We start from the raw sequence: 17,427 nt of genomic DNA, 5'->3' as shown, positions 1-17,427 counted from the left end.
AAGAAATGAATTACACCTTTTCCCTGTTTCTCCTGAGTTTACTTCTTTGATAGTTATGCTTTTTCTCCCAACTTAAAGGGAAGCCATTTCCATAGAGAAAACCTAAGGAGCTAAATTTGAAATCAGACTAGAATTAGAAGAGGTTCCTTGTAGGGGCGCCTGGGTGGCGCAGTCGGTTAAGCGTCCGACTTCAGCCAGGTCACGATCTCGTGGTCCGTGAGTTCGAGCCCCGCGTCGGGCTCTGGGCTGATGGAATCAGAGCCTGGAGCCTGTTTCCGATTCTGTGTCTCCCTCTCTCTCTGCCCCTCCCCCGTTCATGCTCTGTCTCTCTCTGTCCCAAAAATAAATGAACGTTGAAGAAAAAAAAAAAAAGAAGAGGTTCCTTGTAGATGTTAACTAACTTGGGTTTAAATTAAAAAAAAAAAAAAAAGAGGTTCCAGGTAATCGTCTCCAAAAAAGGAAATCCTTTGGTTAGAACAAAGAGTTCAAAAACACAACAGGTGCATGGGGTTGGGGGTTAGAGCTGAGGATGAGGAAGGGCACTCGTGTCATATCATGTCACAAAGGCAGTGAAAGGACAATTTCCTTTATAAAAGTAAGTCAGGGATGGGCATGTTTGTGGAAGAAGATATAAAATGTGAAGGAAAATAAAGAGAGGATAAAAACAATAATAAAGAAAGAACAATGGGATTAACAGTTTTCTACCTGGTGTGCCCCTTAATCTGTTATCTTCCTTTTTCCCTTCGTCAGATAAAAAAAAAAAAAAAAACTTTTTAAATAAAAAAGGGCTTATAAATACCTCTGCCTGGGGAAGGGCAGTGCAGCCCATGTAGGCCACCCGTCTCCACAGCATGGGGACACCTAAACTGAGGGCTGTGGTGACTGGATTATATTTGAAAACATCAAAGGAATTCCATTTTTAAAAACATCTTCATAAAATAAAGAATCCTCTCACAAATATTTGTGAGAATCTCTCTCACAAATATCAGGCCCAAGACTTATAAGTCTGGAGGTTTATATATGGGGGTTTCTTTTTTTTTTTATTTTTTTAAAAAAAAATTTTTTTCAACGTTTATTTATTTTTGGGACAGAGAGAGACAGAGCATGAACGGGCGAGGGGCAGAGAGAGAGGGAGACACAGAATCGGAAACAGGCTCCAGGCTCTGAGCCATCAGCCCAGAGCCCGACGCGGGGCTCGAACTCACGGACCGCGAGATTGTGACCTGGCTGAAGTCGGACGCTTAACCGACTGCGCCACCCAGGCGCCCCTATGGGGGTTCCTTAAAGGAAAAGAGGCCAGTGCCAACAGGAAGGAGAGGGGTCTGAGCTCTGACAGTTCTTTCCGGAAACGGAATGGACGCCATGCTTGGCTGTGTTTTCAGTTCCACAGCAAACTGTAGTCTTTTCCCTTCACTCCACCTCTTCTTGGCTCTACCTGTCCACCACATGTGTGTGACTCATTTACAAGACCACTCTGTAGTCTGCCATTCAAAGCACTCTCTAGAAGCCTCTGAATTCATGTTTCCATTATCCCTACCACTGCTGCTTTAGGCTTACCCAAAATGCCTTTCTCTTCTCCCCAGATACGGAGGGCACTTCTCTGATGGTGTTTCCTGCCCTTTTGCTCAGTCACTCTGTGGCAAGCCTTGGCTCGGTTGTTGCCTTGTCTCTAGAACCCATCCCTGTTCCTCTGTCAGATACTGGCTGGCGTTCCCTGTGTCCCAGATTCACCGCTGGACTCTCCTTGTCGTCATCACCACAGGGTTGTTATATTATGTTATGGATGTTATATTATGTCATATCGCATGTGCACATACATATTTCCTATTTATCTATCTATGTATCTATCAACCCCCCCACACACACACACACACGCACATCATTTTTACATATATTTTCCCCTCTCCTTTGCTAAATTGTAAGTTCCTCGGGGTGTAGCTGTAATTGATCTGTATTTCAACTAAAGTACCAAGATGGTACCTGACACTGAGTAGATATTTGATACATTCTTATAGAAAAAAATAAGTACTGAACGAAAGCCTCGAGTTTGAAAGCCATGAAAGTTTTTAAATACCTCCAGGCGTTTAAAATCAATTCAATGTTAACAAAGATAGCAACTGTTTATCCTAGCAATGTTTGCAGAAGAGCGCGGAGGCCAATGAAAATATCTTGCCTGCTGCCTAAGCCTCCTAGTGTATGACAAAGAAAACCAAGGCACAAGGGAACCCAGAGGTCTGCTGGTGGGTTATAACCATGTGGGATAATGTATCTCAAAATTCAATGAATTTAGGGTCACTGGGACATGCACTTCAGCACTTGGTCTTAGGCGTTCAATGGTCTCTGAAGCCAGTGGCATAGATAAGCATTTGGGGGCTCCGAGCATTTAGGTCAGAGAGCAGCCCTCTCACCCTCTGCGAGTTATAAATATGCCTTTCCCTTAAATGCTACCATCGGAGGACTGTCTCTGCCCCTGGAGAGACCAAAAAGAGACAAATAACAGACTGGTCCTGCACACGTCAGAGGTCTTTTGTATTTGCTTCTCACACACCAGCTCACAGATAGTCTCGCTAAGACATACTCTTTCTACATTGGAGGGCCCGATTCGAATGGGGGAGAATGACAAATAGCACGCAAATTCTCTAACACTCAGGAACTACCACCATTAAACTAGTTAGATCGTCAAGCAGGTCGGGACGCTCATTGGCTGGCGGCATCCGAATCTTTTGAGGGCCGCTTGGATAGTAGCTATGGTACCTTTAAGAAACATCAGTGTTCAAAAGAAGTAATCGTTTCCTTTTTTAAAAAAGTCAGAAAATGTTAAGTTTAGCTAAGTGTTTCTCCTGTAAAGATCTCTGCATGTTCCATATCCAATCCAGCTCCCCGGGGCCTGCCATCTGTTGGCTGGGGGAGGGAGCCCCATCATGTAATACAGCCTCAGCCCAGAGAGGGGGTGCGGCTTAGAGGAAATAGCTTGCACTCTGGAGCCAGATGGCTTTCAGTCTCTGGGCCTTACAGCTTCGTGGCTTTGGGTAAATTACCTAACCTCTCTGAGCCCTGTCTGCTTAAGAGCTAAAGTGAAATAATAGTGCTTACTCTCTTGTAGTACTGTTCTTAGGATTATAGAGTGTTGATTCCAGCTACCCAGGTGGATAGTCCCCCCCCCCCAACATTTTAGCAGCTGCTTGACCCTGGACCTTCAGCAAATCTCATTCATCCTCAGTTGTTTCCTCTGGAAACTGGCATAACAGTGGCCCCTTCCTCAATGGGTCGTAGCAAGGATTAAATGAGAGCATAGGGGTGAGGCACTTAACACGTAGCGAATGCTCAGGAAATGATAGCCATTTTTCTTAGATAACAATCGGTGTTCAACAAATGGAAGCCGAGGGGAAGTGAGGACAGAGGATGCGGAGAGGGTCTTACCATGTTGCTGCAGCAGCTGCCTTCAGGCAAAAACAGTCGTGGGGGAGCACCAAGCTCCTGACTATCAGGCAGCCCCCAATCATTCACAAGAACCCCTGGCAACCCCAGAAGCCTGTCTTGTAGCGTCTGGGCATCCACAGGGAAATCAGGAGCTGTTCACTGGCCTTCAGGCAAGGAGCTAACTGTTGAGTTCTTAGTCACCAAGGGAGCAAAAAGTAAGGCTGCCCCCACCAGCTGCTGCATGGGACCCGCAGCCAGGTTCCCCGCGGGGTGCATAACCCCATTACTAATTCCTTAGGGATTCAGCCTGAAACTTGAACTTCTCCCAGAGGTACCAACACAAAACAGCACCATGCCGGCAGCTCGGAGCCCCAGGGCCTGGAGCCAGCAGAGCCCAGCAGGGCCCCCGGGGGAGGTGACAGCCCTCACCGGTCTGCCCCCCTCATGTGGGAGAAGGCTCCGAGGATGAGCACATCCTCGTCATGCTGGGCTCTGGGACTAATTTTTGCTTCCCACCTCATCTTGCTGCAAACTCAAAACCTTACTTGGCTCCTTCTCCCACTCGGTTCCCCCACGGAGAAGTTGGCATCTAATTCTCTCTGACGCATCCTTTCCTAGCTTGGCCTAAGTGGGAGGCCAGGATTCCGGAAGCCCAGGAGGCTATTGCTAAGTCATTCATCCTTTCAGGTGACAGATCACAGTCATCTATCTGTGTGGTGTCACCACGGTGAGCACCTCCGGAGTACAGAGCCTGAGATGGGGATGTGTTCTCAGGTGGCCGGTCAGGGGGCCCTGTGGCCCCAGACCACTCTTAGAACCCTGAACCCGACTTTCAGGATGCCCCTGGGATCCTGCTGGAAGACTGCCTTGCAGATGGCATTACTTTTGAGAGTTCTTTTTAGTTCTTCTTTAATTAAACCCCCTTGGACCTGGTCCAAAAATGGCCCTGCCTTGACCAGAACTTGACTCTATAACATGAGATTCCCTGGTGCCTTAGAGCCTTACCTGCATCCCCATCCCCACTCCGTTCAGGCTCTGGTAACCTATTTCCTAGGGCGTCTATTTCCTCAGGGTTGTGATCAGAGGTGAGAAACACAGTCACCAAGGTGAACTGCCTACGGCAGTGCCCACAGACACGCCAGCTTTGGTGTAAAAACAAGAGTAGAAGTAAATACAACAGGATCAAGGGGTTGGGTAAGCCCTCGAGATTGCACTGCTCCGCTCTACGGAGGGTGTAGGACAGCCACATGGATGTGACACATGTCATGGCAGCATCTCATGAGCCTACCATGCCAGGCGCGCAGGCGTTCCTCTGAAACGAATGCCCAGACATCTGACATGCCCTCCTTAAAGCACAAGGCATCCGTATCTTTGTATCCCCAACACCCAACACATACAGCCAAATTCCAGACGATGTTGAAAGATCTCTCCCCTCTCAGCAGGCTCTCCTTCCCCACCCCCACTCAGATCCGTCTCCCGTCTCGCCTCCCCCTCTTTCTGCAGCCCCCTTAGAAAGCTCTCCTTGCCTCCCCACCCAGTAGGCCTTGCGGGCTCCCTTGTCTGTCACCCTCCTCCTGTCTTCCTCACACTATCCCCTCCATGGAAAGACCTAATAGACAGACGGGTACTTATTTAAGACCCTTCTTCTTCCTTTCTGCAATGGAGACTGCTGTTCTCAAAAGCTGCCCTTTCTCTGTGCTATTCCTGTGTGGAAGGAACATGTGCTCAGGAGGAGAAAAAAAGGCTCTGGAAGAGGTGATTTCCATAATTATGCCTCCCAGGCCTCTGCCACCATTCAGCTGACAGTCTTCTTTCTCCCCTGCCAAGTGGGCTTGCTCTGGCTCTCTCTTTTGCACCCCCAGCCCTCAACCCTCCTTTTTCAAACACGCCAGCACTCTTCCATTTCACAATAAGTAAATGGTTAAAAAAAAAAAAAAAATCCCCATTTTCTTTCTCACGAAGCAGATGGCAGGTCTCAGGAACTTGGTGGAAATTAGGCTTTCTGATTTTCTAATAAATTTCAGTATCTCACACAAAAAGCACAAGCTCATTCCGATTCTGATGTTAAGTGCCATATGGCATATCATTCGTGGGCTGCGGCAGCTTCGTCCTCAAGGGTAACAAGGAAGGGGCGATCTTTCCTAGAACAACGAGATTGAGCTTGTATGGACCAATTGGATTCCTTGGCGAATACCATTTGATAACAATATTGTATATGGCAGAGAAGCGATTATCTCTCTTGTATGGTATGTGTTAATTTTCACTGCCAGTTTTCCTAATTACAACCGCCACCCAAAGGACTACTTTTTGTAAATACTCTGTAAACATTTGAAAAGACATAGGCAGTGTATGCGTGGAGAAAAACCGTCCCTGGATGTTGAAACTGCCTGGAAAGTTGGCTGACGTTTTATATGTTTTTCAATTGCATCGACAGCCCAGTGAGGGACTTCCCTCCTCTCTTCCATGACAAAAGGGGCCTCCTACCCTGACTGTCATTGTTTTTCTGGGGGCCACTTCTCACTGCTATTTCTTTTGGTCTTCAGGGTGCAGTTCTGTGAGCTTTGGCAAGTGTCTACACCTGTGTAGTTCACAGAATCCCACCGACATAAAAAGACAAACCTTCTCCAGCATCACATACCTCATACCTTCTCAATCAGCCCCACCACCCGCAATTACCGTTCCGATGATCCTCATAGATTAGTTTTGCTGGCTCTTGAACTTCAGAACTTCGTATAAATTAAGCCATGCAGCATGTTCTCTTCTGCATCTGGCTTCTTAACTTTTAGCCCATTTGGTGCATTGAAGAAACTCATTCCCCAAGTTAGACGCCTGTCTGTAAATGCATGCTCCTTTACACATCTTCTGTGATACACAATGAGGCCCTGCAAGACACTCTCATCTCTTGTGGTCTACAGTCTGTGACTTATGTATAATGAGAAGCACAAGTTTTCATTTTGCACATGACAAGGGGGAAGGTGAGATACCATAGGGAGTTCTCTAGACCAATCTGTACAGGTTGAGGAAAGAGCTGCAAGAAGCAAAGGAAAGAGGATGTGGGAGGACGATTTTCTCTGATAAAATATCACCATTATCTGGTTTGTGTTTGTTTTTGCATTTCTAGGGGTGTAGCTGCCTTACTTTTGGTGAGCCCGAGAGGGAGAAACTGGCATTAGCTAGTATTCACCTGGCTTGCTAAGAGGCACTGGAACATAGAAGAGATAAACTTTGATGTGAGTGCATCAGAGAGACCGAGGAGGAATTTCAGTATCAGCCCAAGGTACAGGGCGCTCTCTTGGAGGGGTGAGTTCTGCATCGCTTTCCTTTACTCACACCATGGGTGCCGCGACGTTGGCCTTGATTTCCTCCCAGTGGGACTAATATCTCATTGACAGCCTGAGGTAGAGATTACTTGGCTACAGGTAGGGCTGTGAAACAGAGCCAGATTTCTTTCAGGCATATTTTCATATTTGGAATTTTAGCATACGGCAGCTGAATAGGGTACTTAGCAATAAGAATCTTCAGGAAAATATTTCCAGAAGACAGGGTGATGGCTTTTTTTTTTTGGCAGTTTTATTGAGGAATAATTGGCATACATCACAAGAGAAGTTTAAGGTATACAGCGTGATGGGATGATTTATATATCATCTGAAATGATCACCACAACAGGGTCAGCTAACAGCCACTTCTCATAGAGATACAATAAAAAGAAGAAAATAAAAAAGGAAGACAATTTTTTTCTTGTGATGATAATTCACAGGATATACCCCTTGAACAATTTTCCTATATGCTGTCTAGCAGTGTTAGTTACCATCATCATGTTGTAACTTACACCCCTAGTGCTTATTTATCTCATAACTGAAATTTGTACCTTTGGACCACCTTCTTCTTCCAGTTTCGCCTCCCTCCATCCTCCACTTTTGGTAATCATTAAGTCTGATCTCTTTTTCTAGGAGGTTTTGTTGTTGTTGTTGTTTTTAAGATTTTACATAAATGTGAGATCATACAGCATTTGTCTTTCTTTGTCTGGCTTATTTCACATAGCTTAATGCCATATTAGGACGATCCATGTTTTTGCAAATGTTAGGATTTCCTTGTTTTTAATGTTTGAGTAATATTCCAGGTGTGTGTGTGTGTGTGTGTGTGTGTGTGTGTGTATACACAACACAACTTCTTTACCCACTCATCCATTGATGGACCCTTAGGTTGTTTCCATGAGTTGGCCATTGTAAATAATGCTGCTATGAACAGCAGGGTTCGGTTATCTTTTCAAGTTATTGTTTTCATATCCATTGGATATATTCCCAGAAATGGAATTGCTGGATGATTTGGTAGTACCATTTTTAATTTTTTGAGGATTCTCCATACTGTTTTCCACTGCAGCTCTACAGGTTCCCATTAGCCTCACCCTCGCCAGCATTTATCACCCCCTGTCTTTTTGATAATAGCCATTCTAACAGACATGAGGTGCTACCTCACTGTGGTTTTAATTTGCATTTCCCTGTTGCTTAGTGGTGTTCAGCATCTTTCCAGGTACCTGTTGGCCTTTTATACATCTTCTTTGGCAAAGTGTCTCTTCAGATCCTTCGCCCATTTTTTAATTGGATTGTTTGAGTTTTTTCCTGTTGAGTTGTATGAATTCTTTATATATTTTGGATATTAACCCTTTATCAGATGTATAGTTTGCAAATATTTTTCCCATGCTGCAGGCTGTCTTTTCACTTGGTTGATGACTTCTTTTTGTGTGCTTTTTAGTTTGATGTCGTTTCTCTTGTTCATTTTTTATTTTGTTGTTTGTGTTTAAGGGTTTTAAATGTCACATCTAAAAACATTATCACCAAGATCAATGTCAAGGTGCTTTGTTCCTATGTTTTCTTCTAGGAGTTTCATGATTTCAGGTATTATGTATAAGTCTTCAATCCATCTGAGTAAATTTTGTGGGTGGTGTGGAATGTAGATCCATTTTCATCCCTGTACATGTGAATATCCAGTTATCCCAGCACCATTTATAGAAAAGACTGTCTTTTCTCCATTAAGTACTCTTGGCTCCCTTGTCAAATATCAGTTGACTATACATGCTTGGGTTTATTTCTGGGCTCTTGATTCTGTTTCATGGGCTTATTTGTCTGTTTTTATGCCAATACCATACTGTTTTGGTGACTATAGCTTTATAGTAGAGCTTGAAGTCAGGAAATGGGATGCCTCCTGTTCTGCTCATCTTTCTTGGGATTTCTTTAGCAATTTGGGGTTTTTGGTGGTTCCATGTAAGTTTTAGGAGTGTTTTTCTCCTTTTGTAAAAACTGCCATTGGAATCTTGACAAGGATTTCATTGAATCTATAGATGGGTTTTGGTAGTATTCACATTTTAACAGTATTATTTCTTCAAATCCATGAACATAGTCAATCTTTCCATTTATTTGTGGTTTTTTTTTATTTCCTTCATCAGTGTCTTGTAGTTTTCAAAGTAGAGATCTTTCATTTCTTTCAATTTATTCCTATATATTTTATTATTTTTGGTGCTATTGTAAATGAAATGAATTTATTTCTTTTTCAGAAAATTTATTGTTAGCATATAGAAATGCTACTGATTTTTGTATGCTAGTTTTATATCCTACAACTTTACTGAATTCATTGATTAAGTCTAATAGATTTTTAGTTGAGTCTTTCAAATTTTCTATATATAAAATATCATCTGCAAATAGACACAATTTTACTTCTGCCTTTTCAATTTGAATCCCTTTTGGGGCGCCTGGGTGGCGCAGTTGGTTAAGCGTCCGACTTCAGCCAGGTCACGATCTCGCGGTGAGTTCGAGCCCTGCGTCAGGCTCTGGGCTGATGGCTCAGAGCCTGGAGCCTGTTTCCGATTCTGTGTCTCCCTCTCTCTCTGCCCCTCCCCGTTCAGGCTCTGTCTCTCTCTGTCCCAAAAATAAAATAAAAAACGTTGAAAAAAAAAATTTTTTTTTAATAAAAAAAAAATTTGAATCCCTTTTATTTCCTTTTATTCTTTATAATTTCCCAAGTATTATTATTATTATTATTATCATTATTATTATTATTATTATTTTATTTACATATTTTTACCTGTCATTTCTTTTTCTTGCCTGGTTGCTATGGCTAGGACTTTCAGTACTATGTTGAAGAAGAGTGTTGAGAGTGGATATCCTTGTTCTGTTCCTGATATTAAAAGAAGTTTCTAGCCTTTAACCATTGGGCATGATGTTAGCTGTGGTCTTTCATATATGCCTTTATTATGTTGAAATATATTCCTTCTGTCCTAATTTGTTAAGAGATTTTATCATGAATGAATGTTGAATTTTTCAAATGCTTCTTCTGTGTCTCTTGAGATGATTATATAATTCTTTTGTTTCAATCTGTTAATTTGATGTGTCATATTGATTTGCATATTTTGAACCATACTTGCATGCCAGGAATCAATCCCTCTTAATCATGGTGTATGATCCTTTTAATGTGCTGCTAAATTCAATTTGCCAATATTTTATTGATAATTTTTACATCTATATATATCAAGGATATTGACCTGTAGTATGTATGTATGTATTTTTCTAATAGTGTCCTTTTCTGGTTTGGGTATCAGGATGGTGCTGGCCTCATAAAATGAGTTTGAATGTGTTCCCTCCTCTTCAATATGTTAGAAGAGTTTGAAAAATGTTGCTAATTTTTATTTAAATGTTTGGTAGAATTAACCAGTGAAGCCATTGGGCCCTGGGCTTTTCTCCATCAGGAGAATTTTTATTACTGATTTAATCTCCTGACTAGTAATTGGTCTATTCAGATTTTCTATTTCTTCATTTCTTTCTATTCTATTCCTTTCTTTCTTCAGTCTCAGTTAAGTTGTATATTTCTAAGAATTTGTCCATTTCTTCTAGGTTGTCTAGTTTGTTAGTATACAGTTATTTGTGTCATCTCTTATGACCCTTTGAATTTCTGTGGTATTGATTATAATGTCTCTTGTTTCATTTAGAATTTTGTTGATTTGAGCCCTTTCGTTTTTCCCCCTTGGTTAGTCTAGTTAAGGCTTTGTCAATTTTGTTTATCTTTTCAAAGAACCAATTTACAGTTTGGTTAATCTTTCTATTTTGTTTTCCATTTTCTATTTCATTTATTTCTGCTCTACTCTTTATTATTTCCTTTTTTCTGCTAACTTTAAGCACATTTGTTCTTCTTTTTCTAGATCCTTAAGTCATAGACTTATGTTGTTTACTGGGGATCTTTCTTGCCTCTTGATGTAGGTATTTATTGCTATGAACTTCCCTCTTAGTACTGCTTTTGCTGCATCCCACACTATGCTTCCATTTTCATTTGTCATGGTTTATTTCTAAATATTCACAATAAGTGCTTGTTGACTTCTTGTCATGCAAGCTGTGATAGTAATAGCTCACTCTACCAAGCCTCACTATGTGCCCAAGCATGAACTACATGAAATTGCTGTTCCTGTGGGCCAAAGACTTGAATACTGGCAATCTCATTTGGTTCCACTTAATATTATTTCATTCTTATCATAATCCTATAGAGTAGGTCCTATTATCATGAACTCCCTTAAAAGTGACAACAATGAGGTACAGAGAAAGTTAAGTAGCTTCCTTGAGGCTCCAAAACTAGTTAATGTCAGAGCTGGTATTCAAACTCAGGCCCAAGTCTCTATAACCTCCAAGAAAATAATTAAAATAGTGGGTAATAATCCCTTTCGGGTTTTATTTATTTATTTTATTTATTTATTTATTTTTAGATCCTTAAGTCATAGAATTGAAATGGTGGGTAATAATCCCATTCTTTTTTTCAGCAGCTGAGGGCTGTCTTGAAGTCAGGTGGTATCTTCAGAAAAATCTTTTTCTAAGAAAGTCAAACTCTGGCCCGTGGGGGCCCCCTTTCTTTCATCTGCTACACTGGTCGATGACATTTTACTTTGGACCTGGAATTAGTGCAGTGTTGTGGGGGAAAAAAAACAAAAACAAAAACAAAACAACCTGGAAAATGGGCTCTTGCGTGTAGAACTCCTGGTCTTTCCATTTGGGACCAGAGCCTTCCCCTTAGAACTGAGGAAAACGGCAAGAGCTGAGCCTTTTCCTCCGTGAACCCTGTGCTTTCTGGCAACGGTGCCTGTGCCATTCTAAGAGGGCATGCTTCTTTCTCTTTCTGTTTGAATTTCAAACCTTCAGGGATAGGGAAAGAGGACCAACAGAATTACTAGGCGTGAAGTGCCACCATGTGGCCAAAGGATCACATACCAACAGCCTGCTGTATCCTTGTTCTGCTGTAGGGAGGCCATGGTCTGTGGCTTTGAATGGCCACAAATCCAGATCAAGTGGAGGAACACAGCTCAGAAGACTGGACTCAGCTCTCAGTCCTCCCTCTGGGACTGGTTCCCGAGGCATGGATTAATCATGAAAATGTCGTTTGTCTTCCCCAAACAGCAGTTCCCCTCAGTGTAATACGGAGTTGTGATTTTCAGGGGGTGGAACGCCAGGAACTGCAAAGTGAAGACAAGTTTACCTTTACAAATCACATACAGAAGCCAGGCACGCCTGGAGATGGGGAGTCAAACCAAACGATAGCTCTGACACTCCTTTGAAGGCCCCTTTAAGACCGAATTCAGCAGACTTCAAATGTAACCTGATCTACGCTTCCATTTAATCTGGGGTAAAGCTGCAAATAAATGGGACGATCTGGAGGCCATACGTAAAGGGAGCATGACAATAAAGGATTGTCACATTGTAATAACTTATATATTGATATTTTCCAAGAGCTCATAGTAATTTTTTCTAGTGTTTATTTGTTTTTGAGAGAGAAAGAGCACAAATGGGGGGAGAGGCAGGGAGAGGTGGAGACAGAGGATCTGAAGCAGGCTCTGTGCTGACGGCAGAGAGAAAGCCCGACGCAGGGCTCGAACTCATGAACCGCGAGATCACGACCGAAGCCCAAGTTGCATGTTTAACTGACTGAGCTGCACAGGCACCCCTTAACTGCAGTATTTATGGTGTGCTTGCTGTGTGCGGGACACTGTGCGGAGTACTCTATGTGCATTGTCGTATTAGGTGCTCATATACCCCGTGAGGGAGTCACGCGTGCTGTGATACTTTACAACCAGGACACTGAGGCGGAAAGCAGTCAAGCGTCACGTCCAAGGCCAACCATCTGCTGGGTGGGGGAGCTGAGAGTCCGGCTAGACCTCTGACTCAAGAGCACATTTCCATCCTCATGTTGATTCAGTGCTGCCTTCTTCCAAACGGTTATTTCAGGAGGCTAGACTACCTCTAATCCAGTCTTCAAAATTTTTAGAATTTCTCTTTTATAGCTATTTTCAGGGTGTGTGGCAGAATTTTAGACTCTTCGAAGGGATGGCAAATCATCACCCTTTAATATGCCCGTAGTTAACAATTACTGTCTGGCAGGCCCTTTAGCCCTCATCACAACACTGCAAGTTAAGAGCTAGTATTATCATGCCCAATTCACGTTTGAGAAAAATGAGGCCCAGGGAGCCCAAGTCGCTGGCCTGCTTTTCCACCCGGGCCTGCATGGTCTGCAGAGGGCCACGGGGTGAGAGCGGGTCTTGCTCGTTGGAGGAGGAGGTGTGAGGGCCTGATGCCACCCCCCGCCCGCTCACCCATCACACCACCCCCCCCCCGCCCCCGACACTGGCTGCCGGTGAGATCCTTGAAGCTCTGGTCTGTTACCCTCCACTGCCTCTCAGGACCACTGGAGTTTTAGAAAGAGCCAGAAAGAATCTAGAGCTGGGTTTTACGAGTAGGGTCAGTGAGCTCTCTGGATGTAGACGGTACCATTTTGAATCAAGGTCAAGACTATTCTTCTCACCTGGCTTTGGTGCATGCCCTGCTGGCCCTGCACCACCCCCCTCCACTGTCTATGCTCCGTCCCCCCAAACGTGGAGCATTTTCTTCACCTCATGAGCATGCTTTCCCTCACACCACATGGGCTCCTTCTCTTCTGGGCCTCTAAATATTGGGGTCTCCAGCGGATCCTTCACCTCACCTCCTTTCAGATCTCCACGGCGTATCTTGGTGACTGCAGCTCCTCGTGGCTTCGGATTCTGTCTCTATGGCACCACTTCCCAGTTTTGCACCCCTAGATCCAGCCGCTCCCCTGAGCTCCACCCAAAGTGTCTGATTCCCCAGCTGGAAGTGCACAGAAGGCTCTAAGTTAATACATCCAAGAAATGGCTTTTGGTTACCGCCCCCCAAAACCCCCCTGCTAACCAGCCCCTCTGTCAATCAGCTTAATAAAGGGTATCTGTGGTCACGTGCACCTCAAGAGAGAGCCCCGTGTCTCTATATCTGGTTCGAGGCAAGCCTAAATACCCACCTGTCCTGCTTCAGAGTCTCTCTAACCCAGTCCTCTGTAGCAGCCCACTCCCCCCATCCAGGCAGGCAGCATCGTCTCTTGTCCGGCCCACTGCAGAGTGACCCGGCTGCTGTCCCAAGTTGTCCCTCTGAGCCCTTAAGGCAGATCCCCACCCAACGGCCACAATCCTCTTTTAAAAACGAAATCAGAAGCTGCTACTCTCCCGTTCAGAACCACCCAGTACATTTCTTCCTGCCTCCTCAAGACCCCCTCCCTGATGCCATCCTGCCCCTGGGCCTTTGTGCGGACTCCCTCCTTGGCCTGACCAGTCCTTCCCCTGGTCTCACTTAATCCGTCTCTCATTCAGGGCCCTGTTCAAGCATCACCACCTCTGAGAGGCTTTCTCTGACTAAAAACCCCCCACCTTCTGCTCATCTACCCTCTAGCCCATTCTCTATTCTACTTCATATCATTTATCATTACCTGACACGTTATTACATTTGAATATATGCATATAATGTATGCTGACTTATTGCCTGCACACCTCTCCCACCAAATTTCTAAGCTTTGAAGGTAGGGATCTAGTCTTAGTGTTTTACTCTCAGGGTCTGGGAGAGTTGTGAGCATATATGAGTACTCAGTATAACTTGTGAATAAATCAGTGATGTCTTTGAACTCCCTCCAGTGCCATACTCCCTCCAGCACAGATCCTTTGCCCATGGCATTTCCTCAGCCTGAATCTGTCTCTACAGCCCCCAACCCTTTATATTCTGATGCCTCCTATCCCCCTAAAGATCTCAACTCACTTCATTTCAATTCATTTATGCAATCTGTCAATCAGTCACTCAGTCAACAAACAGTTGTTGGTGTAGGCACTCTTCTTGACGCAGGGGACAGAGCATGAACAGAATAGACTATGCTACTGCCCTCATGAAGCTCACAATTTAATGGGGGCAAGCGTGCATATGTGAATGTATATGAGTGAGTATGTGTGAGTGTGTATATGTGTGCGTGTGTGTATAATCACGTGTTAGATCATAGTAAACACAGCGCAGCCAGCTGATCCATGGTAGAGATTAAGAGCAGTGATAGTTGAGGGGCACCTGCATGGCCCAGTCAGTTAAACATCCAACTTTGGCTCTGGTTCATGGGTTTGAGTCCCATGTCAGGCTCCACGCTAACAGGGCAGAGCCTGCTTGGGATTCTCTTTCCCTCCCTCCCTCCCTCCCTCCCCCTCCCCAACTCCTGCTTTCTCTCTCTCTCAAAATAAATAAATAAGCTTTAAATTTTTTTTAAGAAAATAGCAGCGATAGTTGAGATAGGGTGGTCAAGAAGACCTCTCTGAGGAGGTGACATTTGAGTATTTGAGTAGGACAAGTGAAGCCATATGAGATCTAGAAAGCCCTCCCCAAGCCACTCAGACGCCCCAACCAGCTCACACGCCCCCCCCCCGCTTACAAGTTCCCTGTGACACCACGGGCCTCCCTCCCGGCCCTTACCACAGTTCTGATCCATGGTACTGCTGTAATCCTTTGATTAAGGTCTGTCTCTCCCACCAGACTGAAAGCGCCATGAGAGACTGTTTATGTTCTGTCCCCAGACATAGGGTGGGACACAGTACATGCTCAACATTCTTTGTCAAATGACAAACAAATGGATAAATGAACACGGGAATTACCCCAAGAGAATGACTGGCAGGCTTTTGACATCCTCCATGGCCTGGGAGGTCAACCAAAATGGCTTCATACATTTATTTACACCCTGTGTCTGCCCAAACCCTCCCCTCACCACCACCATGCTCCTCCTGCCCCTTTCAAGGAGAGCTGCCCTGACCCAGGGTGTTGGTGAGGAACAGGGGGGTCTAGGGCACCCTGTGTTTGATTGGGGGGGGGGTGCCTACCACAGCTGGAAACAGATACCACCTGAGAACGCATGTGAACCGCACAGGGACCGTGGGCAAGATCTACCACAGAAGTCAGATCTGGGGCCTGAGATCCTCTCTTCCTGAAGCTATGGGAAGTTTGGATTGGTTTAATCCCACAGCCTTTCAGGGGCCATTCTCCAGGCTCACCATCCCTCCACCCCCATAACTATATTGCATCATCTGAGGCTTCTGCTCTCTATGCTTCAGCTCAAGACAACACTCAATTCTTTACCCCCACCTGATCAATTCTACTTGACATCTGTCAATCTAGCCTTCCATGGATGCTCAGTAAAAACCTTGCCCTTCAGTCAAGGGCATCCCCTTGCTGGCCACTACCATGTCTGTGACTTTCCTAATACCTGTCCTTTTGCATGAAATGACAGCCTTTAGCAATCTTCTGCCGGAGACTAAAGCTGTCTTTCAAGAGAACCTCTCCTGTGAAGTTCTCCCTGACGTCTTGAGCTAAATGGGCTTCTGCTTTTGCAGAGCTATTCTTATGGGGGGGGGGGGAGGGCAGAGGTGCTCCGTGAAGCAGTAAGTGCTCAGCACCATTTTATCCGTGTTTGTCCTAACTTCCCCCGTTGAGTTGCCGATTACCAAAGGAGAGAAAGTGTGTCTTTTACTATTTTGCTCGATATACAGCTTAATAAGGACTTGATAGATTCCTCTAGCCTTGAAGGACTAGAATACACTGTGGTTCCATGTGTGGTGGACCGAATGATGGCCTCCCCATGATGGCTGCATCCTAACCCCCAGAAACTGTGAATGTTACCTTACATGGCAAAAGGGACTTTGTAGATTTGATTCAGTTAAGGTTTTTGAGACGGGGAGACGATCCTGGGTCATCCAGGTGGGACTGATGTAATCACAAAGGTCCTTAAGAGGGACAAGCAAGAGATCAGACTGAGTAGCTGGAGATGTGAAGACAGAAGCAGAAGGTGCAGGTGATGTCAAGCAGGGCCCACAAGCCAGGGTATGTGGCCATCCTCTGGAAGCCGGAAAGGCAAGGGGACGGATGATCCCCTCAAAGCCTCCAGAAGGCATCAACTCTGCTCACACCTTGATTTATCCCAGTCGGCCTGATTCTAGTTCTCCAGACTCTAAGAGAATAAAGCCCCTGCATTTGTGGTCATTGTTACGACAGCAGGAGGAAATGAACTCACCATGAAAGGGCCATCCGTGATGACACGAATGTGCCTCCTGTTAGAACCACCTGGAAGCCATGTTCTCTGTGGCAGAGCTACCCTTCAGAGTTGGGTATACACCATTCAAACTAAACTCCCATGTATCTTCCTGCATGAAGAAGACATTTTGTGGTGGGAGCTAGAAAACAAAGCCTGAAGTGTAAGTCCATTGCCAGCAGCTCACATCCTCTTTTTTGGACAGAGGTCTAGAGATAGGTAGATTTCCATAAATCAAAACTGAGACAATCCTGAGAAAGCTGTAGCCACTACCATTGTTTCTCAAGGAGCAGCTGATTGAATAACTGCTCGATTCGTGGGGGAAGAGAATCAATCACATCAGCTGATTTTACTGAATTGACTTTTATTGCCATGAATTTTATTTCTCTTAAGACCTCAGTAGACACTATCTCAGGATTCCCTAGACAAAGCCCAGATCCTGCAGTTTATCGCCAATTTCAAATACCTAAAATCATCCCAAAGACACGCCAGCCTTCTGTTTCTGAATCATGGAATTTTTCAGGTAGTCTGTGTATAGTCTCATTAAAGACAAAAATATACAAAATGGGAAGCAAGAGAGGAAAGCAT

General features: G+C 44.5%; 1 long non-coding RNA gene across 1 annotated transcript in view; it reads left to right on the top strand.

Annotated features, from left to right (window-relative positions):
• The window catches only part of LOC102900780, a 28,530-nt gene that overhangs the window by 7,525 nt on the left and 3,578 nt on the right, over window positions 1–17,427 (top strand). The window contains exon 5 of the long non-coding RNA XR_006594432.1: window positions 6,542–6,720. This is a non-coding gene — a long non-coding RNA (uncharacterized LOC102900780). The remainder of the gene's footprint in view (window positions 1–6,541; window positions 6,721–17,427) is intronic.

The sequence above is a fragment of the Felis catus genome, chromosome A1, assembly GCF_018350175.1.
Source record: "Felis catus isolate Fca126 chromosome A1, F.catus_Fca126_mat1.0, whole genome shotgun sequence".
Lineage (NCBI taxonomy): Eukaryota > Metazoa > Chordata > Mammalia > Carnivora > Felidae > Felis > Felis catus.
The sequence above is the reverse complement of the archived record's forward strand: the minus strand, read 5'-3'. Positions and strand labels throughout refer to the sequence as shown.